The sequence below is a fragment of the Haliotis rubra genome, unplaced genomic scaffold (assembly GCF_003918875.1).
Source record: "Haliotis rubra isolate DU_JTF1 unplaced genomic scaffold, ASM391887v1 Scf358, whole genome shotgun sequence".
Classification (NCBI taxonomy): domain Eukaryota; kingdom Metazoa; phylum Mollusca; class Gastropoda; order Lepetellida; family Haliotidae; genus Haliotis; species Haliotis rubra.
The window spans coordinates 961,916-976,227 of NW_025767033.1; the positions used below are offsets into that span (position 1 = coordinate 961,916).

Genomic DNA, 14,312 nt, shown 5'->3' on the forward strand with positions numbered 1-14,312 from the left:
TTGATAAACGCCTCGTAAAACCATCCTCACTCCCTCACTCACCCATGTCTACAGCTGTTACTGACAATGACGTATTTTAATGATTTATGTGACGCATGTCATCATCTGTTCCAGAAGTTGCCTATGTACAGCTCATTAATCCTCCACAAAGCATGATTACTGCCACACAAAAGGCATCACAGCCACACAGGACGAAACTGACATTCTATGCTTGCTGTGACAGCAATGTACAAGAAGTAACGGAAGTGGCTATTGTCATAGACACATTGTGTTATTGACACACTCACTATTAACAAGCCTCCGAACACAGTCCACTCCACATGTTTTCAGAGGAAATAACTTTCCCTGTATTAGAGGAAGGGTCACGTTAATTTGTCAAACACAAGTTTCATATACAGGGATAAGTATCAAGTAGATGTATTTCGTGTCAGCTGAGACTTACAGCTATGAACATAAATTGTGACGTTTCGATACAAATATATTATCAAGATCTATTAACTTGTTTCAGTTTCAAACATTTCAAATGGATTGAAATTTTTCTCAACAGTTTTGATTGCTCAAGAAATGATAAAAGTTTTATGTATCCTACAGTTGCTATTTCAACCCGAAAGCTAAACAAATAATTCTTTTATCATTAACAAACACAATTTTTTTCTCATTAACACATCAGCAAAGTTGTGCAACTCTGTTGTTTTAACGAACAGAAAAATAACATTAGAATCATTTGTTAGAATTTGATTCTAATTCAGTCTTGTAAAATGCCACCAATCAGAAAACAGTCCTATACTATTCTGAGCCTGTGGAAATATCTAGTAATAAAATTTAATAATACCTCATTCATGGGCCCTTAAAACAAGCAAAATGTTCAACTTGACTTTCAAACAGTGATGAGGGAATGTGTTTGAAAAAATGGTCGTCTAGTATGACCTTTGAACTGTCAGATCACTGCACAAAAATAACCAGCATCAATTCTTGCCAAAGTGTCACCCATAAAAATATGTATATGGTTAAACCAAAATTCTTGAGTATCCGACAGGGTTCAGCGAGTATAGGCTGCTATAACAGGGAACAGAATAAGAATGGAATGTGACAATTGTTGAATTCAGTATACACTCTTGGGTCAATAACAGAGGCTAAATTAGCATAGGGAAACTCTGAATAAAGGATTTATACCAAGTAAACAATAAACACCATGAAACAATGTCCAACGGTTGTGTATACTGTATATATACACCCATGGACTTCAAGTTTATTGACCTAACTTGCCTGGGTAAACATTGCCTTATCAAGCAGATCAGACAGAACACAAATACGCTCTACAACATAGACCGGCTTATCAGCTAACACCACTAAAAGGGATTATGCAAATATGCAACAGTTCAACCTACGCATCTATATTAGTATTCCTTCCTTGTCATAAATACATGATACATACATCCACACATTTTTCCAGCCATCAGTTTTTTACTAGCGCTTTCATAAACACAGAATATCTATATTTGGGGGTAGATTTATAATCCTGTTAGAACAGTCTACTAGATTCTTCTTTAACAGACCTTCCCAGGAACTGTTTATCTGCGTTAAATATGCCAAATACATAACCATTATGCAATTAATTCTGAAATGAAGGTCTCAAGTTTATATGAAACATTTTAATGTGGAGTGAGTGAGTGAGTGAGTGAGTGAGTGAGTGAGTGAGTGAGTGAGTGAGTGAGTGAGTGAGTGAGTGAGTGAGTGAGTGAGTGAGTGAGTGAGTGAGTGAGTGAGTGAGTGAGTGAGTGAGTGAGTGAGTGAGTGAGTGAGTGAGTGAGTGAGTGAGAGTTTAATTTTACGCCGCACTCACAGGGTTCAGGAATGGTGTTTCAAAGAAACAGGACATTGGGTCCTGTAAGTTTCAAATGTCTGTCTGACCCATTGAAAATTCACAGGACCCATGGAATAAAATTAAACACACATTTCAGATTTAACATTTCTTATAATTGGCATTGAAATTATTAACAAACATAAGAAAAATTAAGATAAAATAAACAGCAAACAAGTGTCACATGTCACATATAACAACTTCAGTCAAAGTCATTGTGAAATATACAGTCGGACACTGGGGCCGGTGGGTTGTAGACTTCTATCGGACCATTGGCGAATCTGCCGGATTTGTCAGAGGGTCAGACACTATTCGCGAACACTGCACTCAGCAATATTCCAGCTCTATGGCGGCGTTTGTAAATAGTCGAGTCCAGACATTCCAGGGATCAACATCAAAACATCGATCTAAGCAATTGGGAAACATTTTAAAACCCATTTGTGCAACAACACTGTGTAATTACTTGTATATTATACCAATATTTCTTTATAGTTGAGTTGAGGTTTACGTCACATCAGCCTTATTTCAGCCATATAGCGAAGAGACTCACATACACATTTTAAGTACAGAGTTCAAATGAGTTTCTTAAAGGTCACATGCAACCAAAAATACAAACATAATTAAAACACAATTATCACTTATTCATGACATATAATATGCATTGCTGATTATGAAAAAACAAATAAACAAAACTAAAAGCGTACAATCACAAATCAAAAGTGCAATAATTTGTACTTGGGTTTACTACGCTCGAAACGAAGCCCCCGTGATACTGAACCCAGTCAGAGCAGGTTGGCGAGCACTCAAGTGTAAGGAAGTCTTTCATTGGCTGGTTCATTTGCCGATACGCTCAGCCGGCTCTTTGTTTATGGTGTATAAGCCAGATAGGTGTTAAGTTCAAATTGCATGGGGTCAATGATTGAAGTTGTGTTTTGCATATTGTCATTAGCAGACAGGCAGGCAGACATATAGGTGTCAATAAAACAGACATTGAGTTTTGTCTGTGACAGAGGCTGCTTATCACAATCAACATGCTTTTTTATGTAACGAGTAGATTATTTACTTGTCTGTGTACACAACCAAGATTAGACTACTCCTGCTCCGGACCTTATAATCCGGACATGCATCCTGTTTCAAGCTCTTTTCACCCCAGCGCTGGGGTGAAATTAGTGAATCGTTTGAACTCCGATTTCGCTGGGGTGTTTTCATCGCATTATTTTTCAACTTTATAAGTTGAATTTGCATTTTTGATGATTTGTTTCTGTAAGTCCATACCGAAAGGTATCAGAATCTGCAAAGTTGTGTTTTGCTTCGCATGTGACCTTTAAAACACATGTTTATTCATTACATTTTTACCCACAAAGAAAATGTCTCAGCACCAAACTTAAAAACAAGCAATTTGTCTCAAACATTACACAGTTACAATTTATGATACAGATCAATCTCTCTCAAGTAGTTTACAAAGAGATGCCCGCTCACACGGAATATTTCTTTATACATTCTTCTTGTCCACACATTGTACAGCCATGAAATCTACTGCAGTGAGTAATGATCTAAAAAAAAGATCTACATCTTGATTACTAGATAGGTACATCATGGTATATAGAATAACATTTGGTGCTAGAAATGGTTACCATATTCAATTACTTGTAATTATCTACCAAAAGAATAAATTATAAAAACAGCCTCCAAAAGGAACCCCGAACAACTCTCATGTTCCTAGATCTGAGGCAATCTACACTTGCTTAATCATTCTAGAGATGGATACCTTGTTAAATATATTCTCTCAGGTCTGAGATCTTGACGACCAAGTTTATGCAACATTGGAAACCAAAAGTCACTGTGTTCTTTAATCTGATTGGTTGAAAAACATGATCGAATGGTATTCGATTCCTGGAAATTGCAAGACCATTCCGCCGTGTATTAATATGTACAAACACTGCACACACCATTGTATTGTTACGTCATCAGCAGTGGTGACGTCATTCAAATCCTTTTGTGACGTCAAGTCAGAATGACGTCACAATCGAGCAGTTCCAGATGCTACCATGGGAGACAGCCGAAACGGCCGGCTGATGACGATTCACTGCTGTACCCGTACTCGATGTCAATGATTGCAGACACAAAAACGTGTGTGGACCTTTTGGTTTACTTTTGTGTTTACAAAATCGATAAACATCATGTGTTGGCCAATTTCCAGGTGTTATTGAGTATTTGAAGCATGGAAATATTTCATTTGAAACCTCTGGCTAATGCCGTCGGTTCCAAATGAATTCCCGTGCTTCAAATACTCAATAACACCCGGAAATTGGCCAACACAGGACGTGGTGTAATGCCATCGGTTCCAAATGAATTCCTGTGCTTCAAATAATCGATAACACCCGGAAATTGGCCAACACATGATGTTTATCTCCTAATTACACACTTTCAGCAATACCTGAACAACTACAAATCACATTTTTTCAAGCGCCTGTATTCACTTGTGTAGAAGTTAGAGACTAGGCTGGAGTAAAGGTATTGAATACTCACAACCAAAATCTGTCAATACCCAATTTGAATAATTTGTGAGTGAGGGAGTGTGGTTTTATGCTGCTTTTAGCAATATTCCATTAATATCATGGCGAGGGGCACCAGAAATGGGCTTTACACATTATACCCATATAGGTAATCAAACCCGGGTCTTCAGCATGACAAGCAGACACTTTAACCATTAATGTTAACCACAATGTTACATAAATATTACATACTTGCATTGTACATCACGGAACTTCTTCAGTGTGAGCCAATAATGTTTCAATCTATGAGTCCAAACTTGGCGCTCAGCTTCATTTTCCATACAGGTACATATTAGAATTATCATCATGATCATAGCAATTACTATAACCTGATCGAAATGGACCGAAATTAGGTTTACCAGACCCAGACTTCAGACTGGCAGTTTTAGTCACAGACAGCTGGGGCCTTTTTCGTACCATTCTTGTAGTCTACATCATTGAACACTTGAAAACATGTCAGGACATATATTTTTCTTCAAATTCTTCCATTCATCATGATCATTGCATTCAAATTCATTTGTGTAATAGTAGTGGCTACTAGGGCTGCAACGAATACACTATGTGGTGAATATGATATGTATCATGAATATTGGGTAATGAATACTAATAATTATTCACGAATACAATATTGTTGTTAAGTGATTGATTTACAATATGGAACGCCGTTGTTGACAGTTTTTATTTGTCACAGCAATAACCAGTGATCATATGACAGTCAAATTTGGTATGTAATAGTTATAGTCGACAGAACCATGTGCAGTCTTGGCAAACTAACATGACTTGCGCTACTGCATTGCTAGTACATATTCAATCCTTGCATATCTCACTTTCCAAAAGTACACAAGGGTTCAAGTAAAACATGCTTCAGCAACCCATGTCATAAGAGGCGACTAACGGGATCGGGTGACTTGACTTCAATTGAGTAGATCGATGTTCATGGTGTTGATCACTGGATTGTCTGGCCAAGACTCGATTATTTACAGACCGCCGCCATATAGCTGGAATATTGCTGAGTATGGTAACAAGAAACCAACATACATTTTTCCTAATTGTCCAAATAAAAGAGCACAGATTAACCTCTGCATCAAGACATAATTGAAGCCGCATACAGGTCACTCTGCCCAAATATACCAGAAATACTTTGCTGCAGCCTAAAGTGAAACTGACACGGACTTTGCCAGACATAACTGTATCTTCACAGTTCCGCTACAATCAATCATCATTTTCTTCTCATGTATATATATACCCAGCATCAGACGAAGGAGAACTTATCACCATGGCAAGTGCTCAAGACCAACCGGTGAGCAGGCTCCATACGTTCACTTACATCATGTGTATGTACAAAGATTCACATGGAACTTTTTCTACCGCGGCGTGTGAAGTGAGCAATGTGAAAACTGTTTGAGGATTAGAGCAAATTACTTTGCCATATGTAAGCTTGTCAATTGGGATGTTCTAAAGATAGATAGTAATCGAAGGATGATTGGTAATAACTGTTTGAAGATGAGAGTGAATTACACTGCTCTATGTATATTTATGAAGAGTAATGTTCTAAGGAGAAATAGATAGATGTTTAAGGATTACAGTACATAATTTACTGAATCTATATTTGTGAACAGTGACGTTCTAACAATAATCAACTAATGATCAGTTAAAATTGTTAAAGACTCAGAGCAAATTTTAATTGCTGTACGTCTATTTGTGAATTGTGATGTTCTAAGGTCAGTAACCATCTCCATGGTGTAGTAGTTAGAGCATCTGCCCAGAAAGCGGAAGGTCGCGGGTTCGATCCCCAGCCACGTCATACCAAAAGATGTTAAAATATGGTACTTGTTGGTCCCTGCCTGGTGCTCTTCATTAATGGGTACAACAAGGACTGGTCGGTTCGGAGTCAGTATAATGTGTCTGAGTGGGGTATTCATGCTTCACTGCGGCGTGGTATCTCAGTGAGCTAGCACTATAAAACCAGCTTCAAGTCTGGGCTAGTACAAGCAGCCACACATACACATACACACGCATGCACGTCGTCATATGAGCGAAATATACTTAAGTACAACGTTAAACCCCATTTCACCTCACCTACCCACCTCAAAGGGCAGATGATAATTGATGAGTGATTATTGGTTAGAGAACTACACAGCAGTATATAATAATATTTGTGAATGAGTAGTTACACCACTGAAACTACATATATACAGCTGAAGATGTAAACCTGAAGTGTCCACGTAATGGAGGGTCATAGCATGTAGTGAGAGCCCCTGTAGCACTGACCCTTGACCCTGTACCCTTGACCGGTGGATCCGGGGTAGAATTGATCTTCATTTTTGTAGATATATACTCATGTCAATTACTGGATTGTCTGGTCCAGACTTGATTACTTACTGCCATGGTATATTTGGAATATTGCCTAGTGCTGCGTTAAACATATACAAATACAAACAAACTTGGACCCAGTATCCTGTTGCACGTATACGCCCTGAATTCACACTGAAATCATACTGAACTAGTCTCATCCACTGTCATACAGCTGCAAGGTTGTCAGTGTGATGTGAACTCACACAAGACCCGCCTTTAACAGGGGTGGAAATAACTTTAAAATTGATAGTTTACTCCGGTACAGTCACACATGTAAAGTCACTTGCCCTGATAATTTTTCCACTATACCGACCGTTTTCTTGTTGATTTTTTAAATAAACAACATAATTAACATTTGAAAGTCAACTGGACACCAGTACAGTGTGATATACAAATTTGCTTGCCCGACAGAAAAACAACACTGGACTCGGACGTTGGGCAATGGGTTATTTCCATCCCTGCTTTTAAGTTTAGGATACAAATAATCGAGACAATTTAGTGAGTGAAATCATGAGTAATGATCAACGCTGTGACCTGTTTAACTGGCGTTGAGAAGTTGAGAAGCACAATGAAGACAAGTCGCTTTAGGAATAACAACTTCTTTTGTATATTATGATGCGACATTTCGGAATAAATTCTTATACCATTGTCAATAACTATTGCTTGAATCTATATTGAAACGTCACATTATAATATAATGTAGAAGTTGTCATCCATAAAGTATCTTGCTTTCATTATCATCCCATGACACCCAATGAACCGATTCACTGAGTCTCAATCTCTCTCTGATCATCTGATTCATATGGCCTTTAAAACTAGGCGCATCGGTGGAGATATGGGTCAGGTGACACATGGGATTATTGGGAAGGGTTGGAAAGGCTTGTTGATTCGGTTGATGAAAGTCATGTTGCATAAATTGGTGCTCACGATATCAATCACCGGATTTTTTTTGTTAAAACTCAATATTTACTGCCTTCAATTTGTTTTACGCCGCTTTTAGCAATATTCCAGCAATATCCCAGCAGGGGACACCAGAAATGGGCTTCATACATTGTACCTGTGTGGGTAATCGAACCCAGGTCTATGGCGTGGCTAGCCAACACTTTAACCACTAGGCTACCCCACCACCCCTTCTAAATGACACAATTTGTATCCCACTACAATACTTTTATTTCATAAGTTCAGCTTGGGGTCTCTGTGCAGATCCTGCTGTTATTAGCCAACCAGGAAATACTAATGAATCTGCATAAACCGGTCCTTGAACAGTTTCTGTAATTATTAACATATATTTGTCAACATGTAATCAACTTGTTATTAGTGTTGGTCTGATTAATTGAAATAATCGAAGATTGGTCGCAGTGACTAAACGACCAAACAATCGATCATGTTTTCTCATAATCGAACACAAACAATTCTGGAACACTTTTTGCATTAACAGTATTTTTGGAGCACCTGTTAGCTTCGACAGCTAACCGACTGAGCTTCGTCCACACTGTTGCACAATGTGCAAATTTATCGAGTCATTCCTGGCGTCCGGAATGAGCGGAAAGAGTCGAATAGGTCACGGACAATTACGAATGCTACGGGTAGACTTGGTGTCTCCAGTGATTTTATTCTCCGAGAAAATTGCCGAATGGATCGATGCCATTTGGCACACTCGTCTCCATTCCGTAATCTACAAATTAACGTGTGGCGTGGAATGAGCCCGATATGCCTCAAACTGAAAAGGGTTGTTGGCGTCGAAGTCAGGCGTAGATTTCACGGTGCATGCATGAATGACGCTTTTATATAAATCGGTGATTTTGTGACAGAAAAGTGATGTAGGGAACACTGTAAGGATAATGTGGATCGCCCTAAGGAGCGAGGGAGACATGAGCATGTGTAGTGACGGCACTTTCGGGTGAGTTAGCCTTCGAATCATTACTTTACAAAATTTATGTTAGCGTGTGAAAGAGGCTTGAGTGCAAATTCCAGACCAATTTCCATTAGCCCAAAATTTCTACATTAACCCATTTCATAATGTACTTTCGGCGTTTTTGGTTTCCGTTTTGTGTGAGAAAAAGTATTAAAATGCAAAAAGGAAAAACAACAAATGGTACTCCGTTATTACACCGGGTCATGTACCTGCTATATTGGATTAGGTCCCTAACCCTAACCCTAACCCTAAACCCTAAACCCTCAGCCCTAACCTAACCCTTGAAATAATCCTAATAAATAGAATGCATTGACCGAACCACGGACATGTACCTACTATATATTGCATTAGGTCCCCAACCCTAACCCTAACCCCTAAAACCCTAACCCTAACCCTAGGCCCTAGCCCTAGCCTAGCCTAGCCTAGCCCTAGCCTAGCCCTAACCCCAATCCCTTGAATTAATCCTAATAATAGAATGCATTGACCGAACGGCGCAAAACTACGACTGGCGTGTCTAGTGTAATGCATTATTACCGCTTCGAAAAATAAAATACTAATAAAACACTTTTCTATGTAATGGTGCAAATTACTGAATGACAAATATATATATGTAAATTAAAAATTAAAAATACAAAATACACAAAACATAACACCTCAGCGGCCCGTAATACAAATAAATATGAGCGTATTAGTGAAAAAAAAATATTTCAAACTGGTGCTTGCAAATATTAGCATCCGCCGTGGGTATACAACTACTGGAAACTCTCAACATCGTTGGGCTTATGCAATGACATAGCTTCGTTAGAGATGAAACACCAGTGGTAGACTTATCACATGCACTAAGCTGAGCCAGACAACCGTGTTGCCATGCAGGCGTCATAAGGCATTGTTTCGAGAACGTGCTTTCGAACAAAATCACATTACATTACGTAAAAGGGTATTATGACGTATTTTTAAAGTTTGTGGTGCTTTATTCTAAAGGTTTTCACAAGGTTGGTTTTGTCTGTTGCATTTCATAAACATTACAAGCTCGTTCCAAGTGACAATTGAATTTATCTTTAAAACCCCGGGAAATTTATGTTCCTAACATACTAGTCATCCTTTAAAGATGTGCAATTTGCTAAAAACATCCCAAAGGACAACATGTTTTTCCTTTATGTTTTTGTGCTTTTACAAAAATAACCAGGAACATTTCATACATGACTCTAACCAATTGTTTTCGACGATTGAACAATTACGGAAAGTGTTCAAGGACCAGTTTATGCAGATTCTATAGTATTTCCTGGTTGGCTAATAACAGCAGTGTCCGCACAGGCCAAGGCTTATATGTGTGTCCCCTATAATATCATATCTCTGTTGTCTGATATTTATAAACAAATGATTCAGGGTTGTAATTCACTTTCAGAAAGGGAAACTGACTGACTGAGTGAGTTTGGATTTACGCCGCTTTTAGCAATATTCCAGCAACATCACGGCGGGGGACAACTGAAATGGGCTTCACACATTGTTGTAATGGGCTTCACACATTGTTGAAATGGGCTTCACACATTGTTGTAATGAACCAATCACCTGGCAATCATTGTTGTAATGAACCAATCGGTTGTAATGAACCAATCATCAATTATGAGATTTTAACCAATTCCCAACACTATTTGTTATGCAATGAATCTAAACAGTTGGGTCTAAAGATACTGTTAGAGTGTGATGCTATGTGTATCCTAGTAATATGGGTCATACAATTTGTATCCCGATACAATACTTTCATTTCATAATTTGATATTCTCTCCCTTTCTGGGGACGGTGGTGTAGCCTAATGGTTAAAGCGTGGCTAGTCATGCCGAAGACCCAGGTTCGAATCCCCAGATGGGTACAATGTGTGAAGCCCATTTCTGGTGTCCCCCACCGTGATGTTGCTGGAATATTGCTAAAAGCGGTGTAAAACCAGTCAGTCAGTCTCCCTTTCTGAAAGTGAATTACAACCCTAAATCATTTGTTCATAAATTTCAGACAACAGAGATAGGATACTATAGGGGACACACATATAAGCCTTGGTCTGTGAGAACACTGCTGTTATTAGCCAACCAGTCCAGTGATCAAAATCATGAGCATCGATCTGACCAACCGATCCCCTTAGTCACCTCTTACGACAAGCATAGGCTGCTGACACCAATTCTAACCCGGATCTTCAGTGAGTATGGAGAGGGAAGAAAAAGGGAGGGAAGCAGTTGTGAACATGGTGAGTGAATATCCCCTATTGAATACCTGGAAATGTTCTTTTACAACATATATTGCCTAGTGGTATGACAGTTCATCGATACGCATCGATCCATGGGCCGTCGACACAATGAATCGTTACAAAGTTTTACACTGTCGTATATCCCGATACGATACTTCAAATGGGCCACGATACATCGATGTTTCAGGGGTGGAAATAACTTTAAAATTGCTAGTGTACTCAGGTAGAGTGGCACACGTAAAATCACTTGCCCTGATAATTTTTCCACTATACCGGCCGTTTTCTTGTTGATTTTTTAAATAAACAACATAATTAACATTGGAAATCAACTGGACACCGGTACAGTGTGATATACAAATTTGCTTGCCCGACAGAGAAAAAACACTGGACTCGGACGTCGGGCAATGGGTTATTTCCACCCCTGATGTTTAACTTCGAATATTGCCGAATCGCGATATTTATGAAGAAAAATACTTACTTTTGTTTGATGATTAAACTATATAAATGCTTACTTATTTTCCCTTCATAAGTACACATTTTCTCGGAAATTCTTACGTCAAGAACTGTGTCAGACATAGTACTCGCATATTATTAACATTCCGTGTATAAACTTAATTATCTCGTTTCCGAATGAACATTGAAAACACTGGCAGAATTTGACGAAATACTGTAATATGGTTTTGTTTTGATCTTAAGGTGTTTAATAGTTGATGTTAGAATTAAAGATTTTAGTATCATGATACATATCGTATCGCCACCTTTATAATCGGGATTCATATCGTATCGCAGCTTCAGTGCACAATACTTTGGCAATATATTGTCGTGACTAAAATTTTAGTATTGTGATGTATCCTATCGCAGGTTGTATGCCAATTTCAGCACTAATATTGCCACAGTCTGATTCAGTAAATATTCCAGATATAAATCAGAGCAAACTGAGAAGCACTATCTTCCTGGTCACACGTTATGTAACACAAGACTGCAAGCGTAGCTGACTCTAACATTAAATGTAAGGAACCATTCAGTAACAATATCCACTGTATCAAAATCATGGGTGTCAAAAAATAAACTTTCCCAAATGAAACCGATAACAGTAAACCAAAACAAGGTTACGCAACAGTAGTATTTTCTAAATTATTAACATAGCCGACATATTTTCTGAGCTCACAATGCAAGTGCTAGTTCAAGCGTTTACTTTCACATGTCACTAGTCAAGTTTAGTGAAGTATCACAGGATCTTCCAACCAACTTTCCTGCTCTGGTCAGAATGAAAAGGAAACAGGTCAGCAATATAACTATTATCAAGATACAGTTATAAAAGTAGATCAAGTTATACATATCAAACAAATTCTAATTTGAGCATGGAGTTGCAAGCACAATAGTCTGTCATGCGCTAGTAAAGGGTTGTATGAAACATCAGATAGAAGTCCAATGCTCAGAATCCAGCAGACACAAACGCCTTTGGTTTGGGATTGAAATCATGTAAGTTGTAAAATTATGTTTGATAATGCACGATCCACGTCAACTCAAAGATTTTATCAAGAGCCAATTTTGGACTCTGAAGTTAGTTTAACACCACTTGGAAAGTGATTTGTATTGCTGAATGTCAGCTCATTGTGGAGAGAAAGATGTGAGTGATGGAGGTGAGATGAAACCAACAACCCAGGTGAGAAAATGACAGAAATGTGGAAAGAGTATAACCAAATTTTGATCAGATACACGGACAATGAATCAAAATCAAAAACTGACTTTACATATTTCAGCTGCAACTTTAGACACTCCACATAGTTCAGTAAATAGCACATCGCTGATCGGAAATGTTGTCCTTTGCAATAAATATAAGTTTGAATTTTCACATGCAGTATGCAAAGTGATGTCATCATTCATAAGCTGCTTTGTTCAGAATGGTGTTTTTGTTAGTAAGCCATGAATACATGTGATGTAAAATATGTTGGTTTGGACTTTTGCATATATTTTTGTTTAACATTGATATTAATGAAAATCAATTAATACATTTTTAACAATTAGCAAACTCTATGATCTATACAACCAGCCCTTGTAATATGTCATGCCTTGAAAAGTTCAGTTGGAAATACAGAAGTCAGTTTGAAAATGTTGCTGACATCCTGATACATTACAGTAAAGTGAAACATCATCTACTTCTTATGCTGATCATGATGACATCCTGGACTTTGAATTCCAAAAGGTTTCAGTGTCAAGCAAAATGGTTTCACTCTAAATACAGTAAGGGCTTGCAACAGTTCAGTTTCAATCATAGCTATGATCATGATTATAACATAAGCATAAAATAATCACCCAGAAACTGAGTGCTTCACAAAGTGTGATAACAGTATCCGATACCACTGTACACTCAGACACCAACGTTGTCTGTAACAACAAACAAACTGATTACAAGCAGTGTCAACTGATGATTTCCCTACTTCCTATTGATACAAATGTTACCAACAGTGTGTCTATTTCACATTGAGAAATTCAACAATGTTATCAAAATGATCACACAATTTTACTGAAGCATGTGTCAACTGTCAGGCTCTCAAGGCCACTGATAATCATTCTAAGAGCTGAAAATTAAACTTGTTCTCGTGAAGGCAAAAATATATATCTGGTTAGTTTTGATATAACAGTCAGATACTATTGAAATAGTCATGATAGCTGTGTAAATGTCATAATTCAAACAAAATTTATGCATTGATGGTCTTCCTTCAGAACATATTTTGTGAAAGCATTCATGTTTAAACATCATCTAAACCAGATTTTCACATATTAAAAATATTTAAGTGGGCATACTTTGTACACAATTTCTCTTCTTCTTGGCAGTGAGGGACAAGGAGGGCAATTTCATGATTTCTTTTCATTTATAAAAGACATTCTTCCAGAGTCTTTGAAGGGCATTTAGAAAAAGTGCAAATAAGTCCTGAGGAAATGTTATGACTATATTTCAGTGTCCAGGAATATGAACTGACCTAAAACCCTATTTAGGCTTAATTTTCTCTGTTTAAAACTGCAGTTATTTTATAGAAAACGGTTCCATCAATTTTAATTCAACCAGAGAAAACCATCGTTATTTCGTGAAATTTCGTGAAGTGTCAAGAAAGGTTTATGGCCCAACTAGAGACGAAGTTGACGGTCTCTGTTGAGACTAATTGGCGGTATCAAGTGCCCCACTGATAGTGTTTACCTAATGTGTGGCTTTTGGAATATGTGTTAGTCATTCCAATTCATAGACAAATGTGAAGATATGGATAAATTTTAAATTTCAGATTTCAAATATGTCATGTGTCAACATTTCAAATGCATAAACATTCGACTTTAGAAAGCTGTACAGGTCCGTACCAGGAAGAGATCACAGGTTGTCAATTAACCCATCTC

General features: G+C 37.8%; 1 protein-coding gene across 1 annotated transcript in view; it reads right to left on the minus strand.

Annotated features, from left to right (window-relative positions):
* LOC124285295 (serine/threonine-protein kinase N2-like) overlaps positions 1-14,312 on the minus strand; it is a 96,922-nt gene that overhangs the window by 82,276 nt on the left and 334 nt on the right. The gene's annotated exons all lie outside the window — the stretch shown is intronic.